This window comes from Mus caroli, chromosome 6, assembly GCF_900094665.2.
Source record: "Mus caroli chromosome 6, CAROLI_EIJ_v1.1, whole genome shotgun sequence".
Lineage (NCBI taxonomy): Eukaryota > Metazoa > Chordata > Mammalia > Rodentia > Muridae > Mus > Mus caroli.
Window position 1 is genome coordinate 46,016,923 of NC_034575.1, and position 15,191 is coordinate 46,032,113.

The 15,191-nt window shown below is 47.2% G+C and overlaps 1 protein-coding gene across 3 annotated transcripts in view; it reads left to right on the forward strand.

Moving 5' to 3' along the window:
• Snx10 (sorting nexin 10) overlaps positions 1–15,191 on the forward strand; it is a 70,988-nt gene that overhangs the window by 16,727 nt on the left and 39,070 nt on the right. The window contains exon 1 of one of the 3 annotated variants that reach the window (XM_021165049.2): positions 162–396. The exons of the other annotated variants lie outside the window; for them this stretch is intronic. The gene's annotated coding sequence lies outside the window, so the exon portion shown is untranslated. Of the gene's footprint in view, positions 1–161; positions 397–15,191 lie in introns of those variants that run through there. 3 annotated transcript variants of the gene reach the window in all.

The window sequence follows — 15,191 nt, forward strand, 5'->3', positions numbered from 1 at the left end:
CGAGCAGGTTCTCTCCCCGACCCCCACTTCTTTCCGAATATAAGGCCAGGCACCTTTGAGTTTAGAGGCTGGGAGGGCCAGGGAGGTTTTTTTTTTTTTTTTTTTCCCCCTCCTTCATGGCATTGTGGGATTGATGGAAAAGGCCGCGGAGGAAACCCACGCTGATGAGCTGATGTTCGGGTTTGCTGAGCTTGGGAAGCAACAGCCTGTTTTATCGGTTTTGGACACATCACACTCCTTTGCTAAAATTACAAGTATTGCTAAGGGGATAGTCACGGGATGTCTGCTTCCGCAAAGCACAGGCGCGTGGAGAGCGATGGATCAGAAATTGAGAACACTGATCTCAATTTACGTGATCTCCTTCAACGCTTTTAGTTTGCGACAGGGGAAACCAAGGTCTGAAAGGGTGGAGCAGCATGCACCGGGTGGGAGGGGTGTGTGAAAATCCCTTTTGTCCGGGGAGTGGGCTTGTGGGAGTGGCCGGAAGGGGGTTGGGGGTATTGTGGAACTCCTTCAACCAGTGGCCAATCCCTGGGGGGCTTTTCTGGAGGAGGAGGAGGAGGTTAAGTGTCCTGGCAACAATACCTCAAGTGAGATTGAGGAGTCTGCATGACTTCGCTTGATTCCTGTCGCTAAGGCAAGGATACAACGGGACAGTCATTCGGGTCGCACCCAACCTCTCCGTGTCTTCCTCCCTTCTGATCCTGGGAATAGGCCCATGGTCTTGAGCATGTTATTAGCAAGCCTTTTACCACTGCGCTGCTCTCCGTGTCTTCCTCCCTTCTGATCCTGGGAATAGGCCCATGGTCTTGAGCATGTTATTAGCAAGCCTTTTACCACTGCGCTGCACCCCAGCTCCCGTTTATTTTTAAAGGAGTGGTTGACTGACAGACTGTTTTGAATAGCGATCTAAGTGTAGCTATATTTAGAAGTGACTGTGTGGAGATGTTCAAGACCTCATTAGCAGTTTCCTCGAGTTATCCAGACCATCCATCCCGGGTTCTGTCAGTGCATTCTTAGTTACAGACACGGGCCTGACTGGCACTGCCCTAAAGAAGGTGTACCCATCCATGGTGGTGGTGGGGTGGGGTTGCAGCCTTCTCCACTGCTCTGAACTGTTACCCACTTCCTTTACTTCACTTATGGGAAGACCTTCCGAGATTGGGGTCTTGAAATAAGCACCATCATGCTTTATGTGTTAAAGCGTTTCCTTTGCCACACAGACCTCATCTCTCTCTCTCTTAGTCCAGGCATGGCACTACTTTCATTTTTGAGTTAAGCAATTGGGGAACTAGTTTGTTTTTCCTCTTTTGGTATTGGGGCTGGGATGCAACAACCACTTGAGAATAGGGTCCAGCCTATAAAAGAAGGGCCTTGGCTGAAGTGATGGTGGCCAAGTGGAATGTCCCTTAGATTTTAGGGCTGTTATCACCAAAGGACTTTTTTTTGTTTGTTTGTTTTAAAGTAATATGATAGGTATGAGTTAACATTTAAGCTCTCTATGCCATGTTCCAGCTAGAAGCTGTATAGGACTTTGTGTTAGCCACAACTTCTGGTTTCAGACCCTTCTGAGTTGAAATCTTGGTGCCCTTGTTTGCTACTTAAGTCATTGCTGGCAGGTCAGGTCAGGCGTGATGATGCATATCTATAATCAGGACACTTGGGAGGTGGCAGCAAGAGGATCGGGGTTTGAGGCCATCCTTTATGAGCCCTTGTCTCCAAAATGACAAAACTGTGTCCTGGAGCTCACGATGTAGATCTGGCTGACCTTGAACTAAGAGATCTCCTGGCCTCTGCCTCCCAAGTGCTGCTCTTAAAGGTGTTACCACGCTAGGCCTGAAGCCAGCCCTGAGCCTCTTGAGAGTCTCCCTCAAAAGTAATGAATTAATCAATAGCAACAATAGTGTCAGATATGGTGGCTCAACACCTGGAACCTGTAGGTTTTCTTTTTTTGAGGCTATGTCTCACGTTGGTCCAACCTGCTCTCTAACTTGCAGCGTGGGAGAGGTTGACCTTGAACTTCTGCTCCTCCTGAGTGCTTCCATTACAGACGTGAACTACTATAACCTGTAGTTGAGGGTGGCCTTGAACTCTCAAGTGCTGGGGTTACAGGTGTTGAGCCGCCATATCTGACACTATTTTTTTTTTTTTTTTTTGGTTTTTCGAGACAGGGTTTCTCTGTATAGCCCTTGCTGTCCTGGAACTCACTTTGTATACCAGGATGGCCTCGAACTCAGAAATCCGCCTGCCTCTGCCTCCCAAGTGCTGGGATTAAAGGTGTGCGCCACCACTGCCTGGCCATATCTGACACTATTATTGTTATTAATTTAATTAATTACTTTTGAGGGAGATTCCCCTGTGGCTCAGGGCTGGCTTCATGCACAGTGTGGAGCTGAGGCTTTGAACCCTCGGTCCTCCTGCCCTTACTTTCCAAGTGCTGGGGTCACAGGCCTGTGCCACCACCCAATGATTTGAAGGGTTTTTTCCTAGCTGCGCAATGGTGACACATGATTTTAATCCCAGTACTTAGAGGCAGGAGGGTATATGAGTTAGAGGTCAGTCAGGTCTATAGAGCTAGCTCAGAAGGGCCAGGGCTACACAGAGAAACCCTTTCTCAGAAACTGAGGGAAAGGCAGGGGGTGGGGGGTCGGGGGATGGGAGTGGGTGGGTGGGCTGAGGGGAGGTCTGTGGTAGAGCACTTGGCTAGCATAGGTGAGGACCTGAATTGAGCATTGTGTGGTAGTCTCACTAAATCAGATGGCAAATTATAAAGCCAGTTTTATTATTTCCTCAGCTAACATCTGGGAAAACTAAGGCATCAAGCTATTTATGGCTTCTCCAGACTCAGATTACAGTTTTAATCAGTGTTGCAGGTTTCCATAAAAGGACTCATGTATGCCAGGCTCTGCCCTTTTAAGCTTTATTTAGTATTGTACTCTGTGTGTGTGCACAGGTGGGTGCTTGCTGGTGTGCACAGGTAGATGCTTGCTGGGGTGTACCTGTGGGTGCTTGCTGGGGTGTACATGTGGGTGCTTGCTGGGGTGTACCTGTGGGTGCTTGCTGGTGTGTATATGTGGGTGCTTGCTGGTGTGCACATGTGGGTGCTTGCTGGTGCATATATGTGGGTACTTGCTAAGGTGTATATGTGGGTGCTTGCTGAGGTGTACAGGTAGATGCTTGCTGGGGTGCACAGGTGGGTGCTTGCTGGTGTGCACATGTGGGTGCTTGCTGTTGTGCACAGGTGGGTGCTTGCTGGGGTGCACAGTGAGTGCTTGCTGGTGTGCACATGGGAGTGCTTACTGGGGTGCACAGGTAGATGCTTGCTGGGATGCACAGTGGGTGCTTGCTGGGGTGCACAGTGGGTGCTTGCTGGTGTGTATATGTGGGTGCTTGCTGGGGTACATAGTGGGTGCTTGCTGGGGTGCACAGTGGGTGCTTGCTGGGGTGCACAGTGGGTGCTTGCTGGTGTGCACATATGTACACTAGGGGTTGAGCTCATGCTGTCAGGTTTGGGAGCAAACACTTTACTTACTGAGCTGGCCCGGGTGATTTTCTCAAAAGAAAAGTCAACTCGTATACTTACTGAGCCCGGAATCTTCTCTTTTTGTGTCTTCTATTCTTTATTACACTTTTACTATTTATTAGTTTTTGTGCGTATACATTCATATATGGGTTTGCATGTGCCCTGTACATAAATGGAAATCAGAGAACAGCCTTGGGAGTCGCTTCTCTTTTTCCTTTCTGTGGGTCCTGGAGACTGAATTCAGGCCTCCAGGTTTGGTAGCAGACACCGCTGAGGCTTTCCACTGGCCTCCCTGCTCCTTGAATCTTTTTTTTTTTTTTTTCTTTTTTAAATTGATGTAGCTGAGACTGGCCTTGAACTGCAGATCCTCCTATTTCCACCTCCCAAGTGCTGGAATTAAAGTTGTCTGCCACCACGCTCACCTCCTGAGTCCTTTAAGAAGATAAGAAAGGAACTTTTTTTTGTTTTGTTTTGGTTTGTTGATAATTATACGAGTTGACTTTTCTTTTGATAAAGTTGTTGAATACCAAGTTAACAATTCATCAGTAACTAAGACACATATATGTACCAAGAATTCAGCTTCTCACACAGTTCTGTCCTCATTACCACTCCTGTTGCCCAAGGAGCAGGCTCTTCCAGCCTTGTCAGGTGCTGTTTTTGAAATCAAGTTGAATATTCTTACTAGATTTGATTGATGTCAATACTGATATTGAATCAGATTGCTGTATATGGCTGTTGCTTGCCCCCCAGGGGATTGAGGATTTGTCCCCAATGTGAACCCATAACAGGTTGTAAAACTTGTAAGAGGTGGGACCCAGGGGGAGTTCTAAAGTTACTGGGGGCTCTGCCCTTAAAAGGGATCAAAGAATGTTCTCCCAGGACCATGAGTTAAATCTCCTATGGGAAAGTTGTTCTAAAAGCCTGAGGCTGACCTCTGCACTGCTCTTTGGTGTTCCGTCTGCCATGTGATGTCTATATTTTGTGCATGTTCCGTCCACCTCCAGGCCTTCAGCCGAGCACACCGCTGTTCCCATCATGCACCTGTGTCGCTGCACACTAAATAAACCTTTTTTTTTTTTTTTTCTTTTTTGTTTTTTTTTGAGACAGGGTTTTTCTGTGTAGCCCTGGCCGTCGTGGAACTCACTCTGTAGACCAGGCTGGCCTCGAACTCAGAGATCCACCCGCCTCTGCCTCCCAAGTGCTGGGATTAAAGGCATGCGCCACCACTGCCCGGCTACACCTCTTTAAATTGTGAAGATACCCAGCTGTAAGTGTTAAGTCACAGATGGGAATGGATCAGTTTCCAATGGAAAGAAAGGGAGTCTGGAAAGATAGCAAGGGAGTGAGGGGAGGCAAAGAGATCCCTAAGGACAAACAGACATAGCCTGGACCAGTCCTCCTGTCCAAGGAGGATGAAGGAGCTTTCTGACTGACTTCCAGGGATATTTTATGCTTGTTAGGCATGATGAGATAGATGTGTTATAAAGGTGACAAGGACAGCTATTCACGCTGCCCAAGCACTTTGATTTATGTTATTTAATCCTGTGAAGTGGGAATTGTTATTGTCAGTGGTTCAGGGAGATGTGATGACTTGAACAAATGAAGAGAGAATCTGAATCTCATGCTGTCTCCTGGAGTATTCTCATTGTCATGTTTGCCTTCCAAGACCGGATGGTATTGAGATAGCGTTGTTCAGGGGTCAGGCTCAGAGGAAGGGCTCAGTATTTACTGCTATTGCATAGAACCTAGGTTTTGGCTCTAGTACCCACATTAGGTGGCCCTGAATGGTCTGTAATTCCAGTCCCAGGGAATCTGGTGTGCAATTCTGGCCTGTACATCTGTTCTGCATGGAATCTGCAAACTCCCACCCCCACCAAATCAAAAATCACTACTGCTGCCACTGCTGCAGCCACCACCACCTCCATCAGCACCACCTCCTCCTCCACCCACCTACTCCACATTATTTATTGTAATAAACAGTTTACCCAGCATATAGGCATATGCCTGTAGTCTAGCACTTTCTGAAGCAGGAAGATCTTGAGTTTGGGGCCAGGTTGGGCTACATATGTAGACATGATTACAAAACAAGGCAAAAGGAAGGAAGGCTGAGGCAACACTGATCTGAGTCTCCCCAGTGAGGTTGGTAGAGAGGGAGAATTTGTAGCAGGTCACTGCTAGCTTTGAAGGACTTGGTCACCTTTTTTTTCAGGATTCACAGCGCTCCCTTCTCCCCTTTGTGCTTTGGTTGCTAGGAGACCCCCTACAGTTGGTAGTAGCCATGGAAGCATATGTAAGGCACCCCAGGCTGCCGAGGCGGCTGCTTGGAACCTGCCATTCAAGCACACAGTCCTTGTCTCCCATGGGCTCCAAGGCTCCTGGGTTCGCTTTTCCGTGTCTCTTCTTGGGTTCTCTTTGTGCTTCAAGTGGCTGGCCTGGCGTTGACCACACATGATTTCTGATTCAGTCCTCACTGTGCTCTTGTGCACTTGTCTTTCTCAGTGTGTGCTTTGATGCCAGGTCCTTCAGTTGTCCTCTGCTTCTCTGTGCTTCATTCTGGCCTGATCCTCTGCTTCTCTCAGATCCTTCCACAGTGTCCTTCTGTCTACACTGGCTCTCTAGTGTAGCCTCCCCTCCCCCAGCCTTAATGGTTCCACTGTTTACACCTGGATGGAGCTTCCAGCTCAATCGTTCTGCCACGCCCACTGCTGGAACCTGCCGCTTTGCTGTTCCAAAGCCATCACGTGATCACCCTGCTACTAGACCCCAAGATTATTTGGTGGGAATTGGGCCCCTCCCCCTTCCTTCATAACGGAGTGCCTCATAACGGAGTGCCAAAATAGTAAAAATTAAACCTTGAGCAGAGACCTTTGTCTTGGTTCCTTCCTTATCTTGCGCAGTCCAGCCCCTCTTCTCTTCCAGGTTTCCAAAATGCCTTTCCAGGCTAAAACCCAGGTTGTAATCTACTGGCCAGACACAACACTCTAGATCTGTGCTTTTCAAACTGTAAGGGTCCGTGATTCACCAAAGAACAACACCCAGAACTCAGTTAGTATGTAAACACAAAGAGTGTTTTATTCTGCAGAAGTCCAGCATGCTGTGGTCTCCCCAATACCAAGATAGACCCTGAGTTGATCTCGAAGAGCTTGAAGGCCCAGTTTAAAGCACCGTAGGGGAATCCCGGGGTAGGTGGGCTTTGTCTTATTCTATCTCTAAGGTCATTCCATTACTGGGGGGTGGAGCTGGCTGGAAACTGCTGACCCATTGTCCAGGTGGTGGGGCAGTTTCTGACTAGCTGCCTGAAGCCTGGGTTTTTAGGCCTAGTCTCCTTATCTGCTAATTTGAAGCCTGTCATAGAATCAGCCTTACTTTCTCAAAACATTAAAAACATTTAACATTTATTTAGTTGCGCACATCTATGTGTGTGTGTGTGTGTGTGTGTGTGAGTTACCTGTGTGTGCGTGTATACCATGGCATACAGGTGTGGAGGTCAGAGGCAGCTTGTTGAGGTTGGCTATATCTGGACTTTGCTACCTTGTGGGTTCTTCTTTCTTCCACCCTTCTACACCCTTTTTCTTCTACCCCTAACACTAGATAGGAGAGAAAAAGGATAGAAGGGAGAGGGGACAATGTTATCGTTAGACTACTTCCTGCTGATTAGGGGCATTGAGTTCCCTAGAGCAAGTTTGATCTTCTTTGTCAAGATATCTAATTTCTTCTTCTGATCTCTTTGTATATGACCACTTAACAAACTGTAACAAACTGCATCCAACCACCAGCCAGCCAGTCAGCTCCTTCTAGTGGGGCTCTACCACTGATATATCCTCTGACAGGTCCCCTGGAATTCCAAACGTCACATCGCAAAAACTATCTGCAGCTGGCAAAATCACATCCCTGATGGAGCACGAGGCAAATCATAGTCAGCTACTGTGGACAGTCTGAAGCAGCCCCATATCCCATGCCTGGGATTAAAACGAACACATATCCTTACTGCATTTCTGTGTTTTTAAAGTTGGTTCTCTCCTTTCGCCGTGTGGGTCCCAGAGATTGAATTCAGGTCTTTGGGCTTGGTGGCAAGTGATGTTACCTGTTATGCTATCTTGTTGGCCCTCTCAGACATTTTATTCTTAAGAATCATGGGAGAAGAAACAGATTTCTGGGCCTCAGGGCTCAGTAGGCCTGTGGTGAAACCTGGGAGTCTATTTCCCATTCTCCCAGGCTGGTGTATATCTGTATAAGTGAGGCTTGTACAAATCTTTGGTAAGCCAGAGACTCCCTTCTGTGCAGGAGATGGAACTCAGAGCCTCCTAGAGCATGCGGGACAAATACTTTAGTGCTGTGCTATACCCCCAGTTTTTTTTTTTTTTTTGTTTCACACACTTAACCCCTTCCTCACTGATGGAGAAATCTAACCATACTCTAGGGTTTGTCTGTCTGTTGACCCTCCTAGGTTAAAAGAGAAGCCACCTATGTAGCCCCATGTCCCTCCTGAATTCCATCCAGCACCTTTGTTCTGTAACTGTGGACACCACTCAGTTCTTTCTTTTTTGTTTTGTTTTGTTTTAGCTTTATTTCTTTATTTTTGCTTTTTTTTCATTTTTTTGTTTTATTTCTTTATTTTCTATGTGTATGTAAAGGTATGCAGTGGTTTGAATGAGAGCAGTTTGTAGAAGCTCATATATTTGAATGCTTGGTCTCCAGTTGGTAGAATTGTTTGGGAAGGATTTGGGGGTGTGGCTTTGTTGAGGAGGTGTGTCTCTGGAGATGGGTTTGGAGGTTTCTAAAGACTCCCATGATTCCCAGTGCTCTTTATTTCTGCCTGTAGTTGTGGATCAAGATGTGAACTCTCTGTTATTCCTTTGCTCTGTCATCATGGATTGTAACCCTCTGAAACGATAAGCTAAATTAAGTGTTTTTCTTTTCTTTTAAAGATTTATTTTATTTTCTGTGTGCATGGGTATTTTGTCTGCATGCATATCTGTCTAACACATGTGTGCCTGGTTTCTTTGGAGGCCAGAAGAAGGGGTTGGATCCCCTGAAGCTGGAGTTATAGACAGTTGTGAACCACCACGTGGGTGTTGGTAATTGAGCCTGGGTTCCCCTGAATGAGTAACAAATGCTCTTAACCACTGAACCAACTCTTAGGCTCCTAAACATTTTCTTTTATACATTTCCCCAGTCTATAGAAAAGTAAGGGAGAGGTGGCATGTATACCATGTTATGTGTGTATATGCATGTATGTCATGGCAGGCAAGTATTGTGGTCAGAGAACAACTGTGGGCCTTCTCTCCTTCCTTCTACATATGCATCTCAGAGATTGAATTCAGGCCATTGAACATCCAGGCATGCCTTGTATCAAGTTCTTTTATCTGCTGAGTCATCTTGCCATTTCCCTGTCCCTCTTCTGTGAGAACAAACTTGTATGGTTAATATACAGGATAGAACACAAGGCTTTGGAGGGAACTTGTATTGCTTGAAATCACAGACACAGAAGGTATACCAGGAGTTCTGTATGGTGCTGTGATTCAATTATGGCTTCTTCCTGGCAGAGCAGGTAGTAGAATGGCATTGGAGGAGATGGGGGAGGCAGGCTGACCTTGCCGCATGTGAGGCTGGGCTCTGCTTGGGTTGGAAGGCTGTAGTGTGGGTCTCAGAGGGAATAATTAACTTGCAACCTTTCGTTGGTTTGCCTAGCAGTGAGAAGACCCTTAGAAGCCAAGCTCCATCTGGCCTCACGCTCGGCCATGATCCCATGTGCTGGGAAATGAGGGTTATGATTTGAATCAGGATGCTGGCCATTTCTGGCTTCATGGTCAGTTCTTCTCTGGTGGTTGAGCAATGTTGGAAAACTGAAAAACTGTGACCTGTGTTTTAAGAACTTGACAGTGATGAGTCTGCAGACAGACACATATCAGATGCCCTTGGCTTACTTCAGTGTTTCTGGCAAAAATGAAGTTAGGAAGAATAATAACCTTGGCATTTCACCTCCTTCTAGAAGGACTTTCCGTGTGTGCTATCTTCTTCATCCAGGCCAGGCTTTGGATGTCTGAGAGTTAGTGATGTGACTCTCGAAGCCCATGGCCATGACATATGCTTCACAGTGGCATGTGACCCTCAGAACATATAGATTGAAAGTATTCTGTCCCCTAAACATCATTAACTGATACAGAGGCTATTTTAAGGAAACTCGATTTTAAAGGACCAAGTGGCTGGTGATGGGAGCTGGCATAGTGAGTACCAGGCACTGGCCTCCATATTTTCCTGATGGATCTTTACAGCAGATCCACGAAGTGCACAGTTGGCTCGATTTTTATTGGTGAGGAAACTGAGGCACAGAGATTCTAAACGATTCCCCGTGGCCAAGGGCAGGGTGTGAATGGACAGCCGGTCACTTTGGCAGTGAACAGCTTCACCCCCATTCTCTGTGCCCCAGGCTGAGCATAGAAACACCTTGCTCACTCACAGGGTGGTCTCCATGATCACCAGGCAAACCTTCCCTCTTGCTTGTCAGCTCTTCACGTTTGGAGCAGTATTCTGTTAGGCCCTTTGTATTTGATCTTTCTTGGTGCCACATGCCACGGAAACTCCACCCAGCACCAGTTCTTGGTGTCTGTGGCCAGTGTCGAAGGTGACGATTGCCAGTGTGTTGTACAATACTTCTGGTTTTTGTTTCCATTGTGTGGTTTTGAGGCTGTGTCTCTGTCTGGAGCGGAGGATGTCCTAGATCTCACTTTGTTATCCAAGCTGCCCTGGAGTTCGAGGAAACCTTTCCTAGCTTTCCTAGAGCTATTATGGGTGTGAGCCACCACACCCAGCCCCACCTCTCCCTTTCCAAGGACATGGTATCAGTTTCAAGGCAGGACATTCAGCAGTGGATTTTTTTTCTTTAATCCTCGAACCCATGTCATACCTTCCTAATCATGGCTCCAAACAGGGACCATAGATGTCCTGCATTGTGCTAGCTTGCTCTTAAGCTGGGCCTTCTGTCTAACTCCAGAGCAGAGGTCCCCTTTGCAGCTTCCTTAGCCTGCCTGTGACACCAGCCTGCTTCCAGTCACTGGTCTGTGAGTCACCTGACTCCCCTTTTCCATCCTGCCCTCTGTCCAAGTTCTTCCTGTTACTAATGGCCTTTCTTTCCTTTTGTCAGAGATTTTATTAATTTTTTTATTAATTCTTTGGAATTTCATACAAGGTATTTTGATCCTATTCACCCCCAACTCCTCCCAGATGTACCCCTATCTCCTTGTCTCCAGTAGTCTTCATTTTTTACAGTGGTTTTCGGCTCACAGAAAATCTGAGCAGAAGTCATAGAGGAAGCAGAACATGAATTTTCAGTGAAGTATTATAAGGTGTCTGTGTGAACTGAAGCTATGTGTTGATGTTGTGTTAGATATTGTAAGACTCAAAACTGGACACAGTGTCGCACACCTGTAGTCCTGGCATTTGATCAGTATTCCAGGGTCATCCTTGCCCGTGTGGTGAGCTTGCAGCCAGCCTGGGCCCAAACGTTAAAAACCCAGAAAACCAGCTGGGAACCAGTTATAGAGGAAGGTGCCTGCAGGATATATAAGGACTTAATTGAATTTGGGTATGGGGGTGTCAGAGCTGGGGCCTCTGCCTTGTAACAGGATAATCCCCCCAGATCTTAGTCAGGATCTCTCTGTCCTGAAATGCCCAATCTAAGCATTATGATATCTTCCTTGCAATATTCTACCAGCAGAGACCTCTGTTCCCAGGAGCTGTGCCCTCACATCCACCCTGGATATTGCTGCTTTTTTTTTTTTTTTTGGTTTTTCAAGACAGGGTTTCTCTGTATAGCTCTGGCTGTCCTGGAACCCACTTGTAGACCAGGCTGACCTCGAACTCAGAAATCCGCCTGCCTCTGCCTCCCAAGTGCTGGGATCAAAGGCGTGCNCCACCACGCTTGCTGTGCTGCTTTTTTTTAAGGTTTATTTATTTATGTATGTATATGAGTGCTCTATCTGCATGTACACCTGCAGGCCAGAAAAGGGCATCAGATCCTGGGATAAATGGTTGTGAGCCACCAAGTGGTTGCTGGGAACTGAACTCAAGACCTGGAAGAATAGACAGTGCTCCTAACTGCACAGCCATTTCTCCAGTCCCGAACATTGCTGATTTAAGAACTATTTATTTTATTTTTTTTTTTTTTTGTTTTTGTTCTTTTCGAGACAGGGTTTCTCTGTGTAGCCTTGGCTGTCCTGGAACTCACTCTGTAGACCAGGCTGACCTCGAACTCAGAAATCCGCCTGCCTCTGCCTCCCAAGTGCTGGGATCAAAGGCGTGCNCCACCACGCTTGCTGTGCTGCTTTTTTTTAAGGTTTATTTATTTATGTATGTATATGAGTGCTCTATCTGCATGTACACCTGCAGGCCAGAAAAGGGCATCAGATCCTGGGATAAATGGTTGTGAGCCACCAAGTGGTTGCTGGGAACTGAACTCAAGACCTCTGGAAGAATAGACAGTGCTCCTAACTGCACAGCCATTTCTCCAGTCCCGAACATTGCTGATTTAAGAACTATTTATTTATTTATTTATTTATTTTTTTGTTTTTTGTTCTTTTCGAGACAGGGTTTCTCTGTGTAGCCTTGGCTGTCCTGGAACTCACTCTGTAGACCAGGCTGGCTTCGAACTCAGAAATCCGCCTGTCTCTGCCTCCGGAGTGCTGGGATTAAAGGCGTGTGCCACCACGCCCGGCAAGAACTATTTATTTTAGTGTTTGTGTGTGTGTTTCATGTGCGTGTGTGTGCATGCCATAGGTTAGAACGTTGTGGAATCTGTTTTCTCCTTCCACTGTTATGTGGGTCCTGAACTGAACTTAGGACCTCAGGTGTGCATGGCAGAGAACTTTTACTCTTCAAGCCTCGCCAGCTGCCTTGTGCCTTCTCTTTTTTATTATTGGTTTGGGTTTCTCTGTGTAGCCCTGGCTGTCCTGGAACTCACTCTGTAGACCAGGCTGGCTTCGAACTCAGAAATCCGCCTGCCTCTGCCTCCCGCCAGGCTGCTCTGATTCCCTGCTCTTCTTCCAGCAGCAAGACATAGTTGGGTCCTACCTCCCTGTGGCTGTGATAGGCAGCCTATTTTGGTTGAATGAGGCTTGCTCCAGAGACCCAGTCGAAAACTCTACAAGGGACGAAAAGCGAACCACGTTCCCAGAGTCAGGTGCCTGACACCACAGAGCCCCCAACTCTATAATTCTGTGACTATAAGTCACACGGACAATGTCCCAAGCTTTTGGCATTCTGGCTAGACTCTACCCACACAGTTACCTGACTATAGCCAGGTGTGCTCCTCCCCACAGTTACCCTACTGCAAGATAGCCCAGCCCTCTATGAAAGGGGCTGCTAGGCCCCTCCTCACTCTCTTTAAGCCCTCACCTTTCTTACTCTCATCTCTAGCCCTCCTTCTCTCTCTCCCTTCCCCCTCTTTCCACGTGACCGTGGCTGGCTTCTCTCTTTCTACTTCTCTCTCTTTCTCCCTGCCATTCTACAATAAAGCTCTAAAACCATAGACTGTCTCTGCTCATCAAGGCCCACTGTGCTTGAACAATGGGAGAGGCTTTCCCTTAACAAGTCATGTCTAACCTCCTGCGCTCTAGCCATGAACCGGTCCAAGGACTCTCTGCGTGGAAACCGCCCAGCGCCCCTCTTCCCCTGCCCTCTCCTCCCTTTGGCCCCGGGGCTGACCCTGGGGCCCCCATTCTGTTCTCAGCTCTGTCTAGCGTTAGATGTCCAAGGCTGAGATCCTGTTACCTAGGACTGCCCCTTGTCCACCACCTGCCGAGCTGGGGTCTGTGGCTTCCCACGGCCAGACACCCACCCAGGGCCGTGTGGAGAGCGTGCGGCAGTCCTTCCACATCTGTTGGCCCAGAGCATCGGAACTCTGGTGGGACTTGTGGGACTTGGGTTTTTCTCCCACTCCCTTTATCCTCCCCCCCCCCCCCCCCCCCCTGTGCCCCCTGCCCCACACCTTCTCCCTTTTTGGAGACAAGGTGTCTATTATAAAGAACTAGATGTCCTGTCCTTGAGCTTAATGTGTAGACCAGGCTGGTCTTGAACTCATAGAAATCTACTTGCCTCTGTCTCCTGAGGGCTGGGATTAAATACCTGTGCCACCAGACTCTTGGAATAATCCTCTCGCTGTGTTCTTCTCCTTCCTTTAGCCCTGTCACGAGCTTGGAACACTGACTGGGGCTTCATTTCACAAGTGACCTGTTTTCATCTGTACCTTAGCATCTTTAGGGCGTGGACCAGGCAGTGTCACCTGCTAGGAGGAAATCTCAGTAATTACATGTGGTTGACTGTCCTCTAGTTGTCCTTGGGGACCATTTGTAGCCAATGACTCTGACCAGGTGTTGCATGCATTCCTGCTTCTCTGACGATGAGGATGTCACATTCAGCTGCGGGCTTTTCCAGGTTCACATATGCACAGAACTTGGTCGACCCCTTACCCTGACCATACAAACACTTGGTAAAAACCCAGTGTTTGGGTTGGCATTTTCCATTCCTCGATGTCTACTAAGCATCCCTCTCTGTGTTCCCCCCACCCCCATCGAGATCTTTTCCTCCTCTTCCTCTTTGATAGGGTTTCTCTATGTAGCCCAGGCTGCCCTTCCAAGGCTTAGGGTTCTTGGTGTATACTACTATGCCTTACTTTAAGCATTTATTCTGAAGGTCCAGGGCAGGCACCCTGTTAGTTGGAGGGTTCCCATGTGGTAAGGATGGGGGATTTTCTAGTCCATCTGGCCATTCATTGATCCTGGCTTCTTCACTTACCATTCCAATACCCAGTTCCTTAGTTTAAAATCCGTGGCATTAATGATGTGTAACTTGTGCGGCTGTCTGGGAATCCAACAGGCAAGTTCATGTTGTAGGCTTCAAACAGTGGCTGATAATAATCAATTATGTTTGATCGCTTGTAAAACTGTATTATTTACTTATTTATTATGTTGGGTTTGACATTCCAAGCAAGAGTTATATCTTCGAGCTACACCCTTAGCCCAACCTTTTCTTTTCTTTTTTAATATTTATTTGTTGTTATATGTAAGTATACTGTTGCTGTCTTCAGACACTCCAGAAGAGGGCATCAGATCTCATTACAGATGGTTGTGAGCCACCATGTGGTTTGCTGGGATTTGAACTCAGGACCTTTGGAAGAGCAGTGCTCTTAACCGTTGAGCCATCTCACCAGCCCCCAACCTTTTCTTTTCTTTACTTTTTTTTCATTCATGTTTGAGACAGGGTTTTGAGGTGTAGACCAGGCTAGCCCTCAACTTGAACTGATCTCCTTCCCCTGTCCCTAAATGCTCAGATTAGAGGCCTGAACCACCGTGACCGGCTCACGTTTCCTTTTCCTTCTCTTTTCCCTCCCTCCAGACCCCACCCTCTTTGTCTTTTCCTTTCCTCCCCTCCCCTCCCCTCCCCTCCCCTCCCCTCCCTTCAGTGTTCTATTGCTGTGAAGAGACACCATGACCACAGGAATTCTTACAGAAGAAAGCATTTAATTGGGGCTTGCAAACAGTTTTTTTTTCTTTTTTTTTGTTTTTTGTTTTTTTTTTTTTTTTTTTTTTTTTTGGTTTTTCGAGACAGGGTTTCTCTGTATAGCCCTGGCTGTCCTGGAACTCATTTTGTAGACCAGGCTGGCCTCGAACTC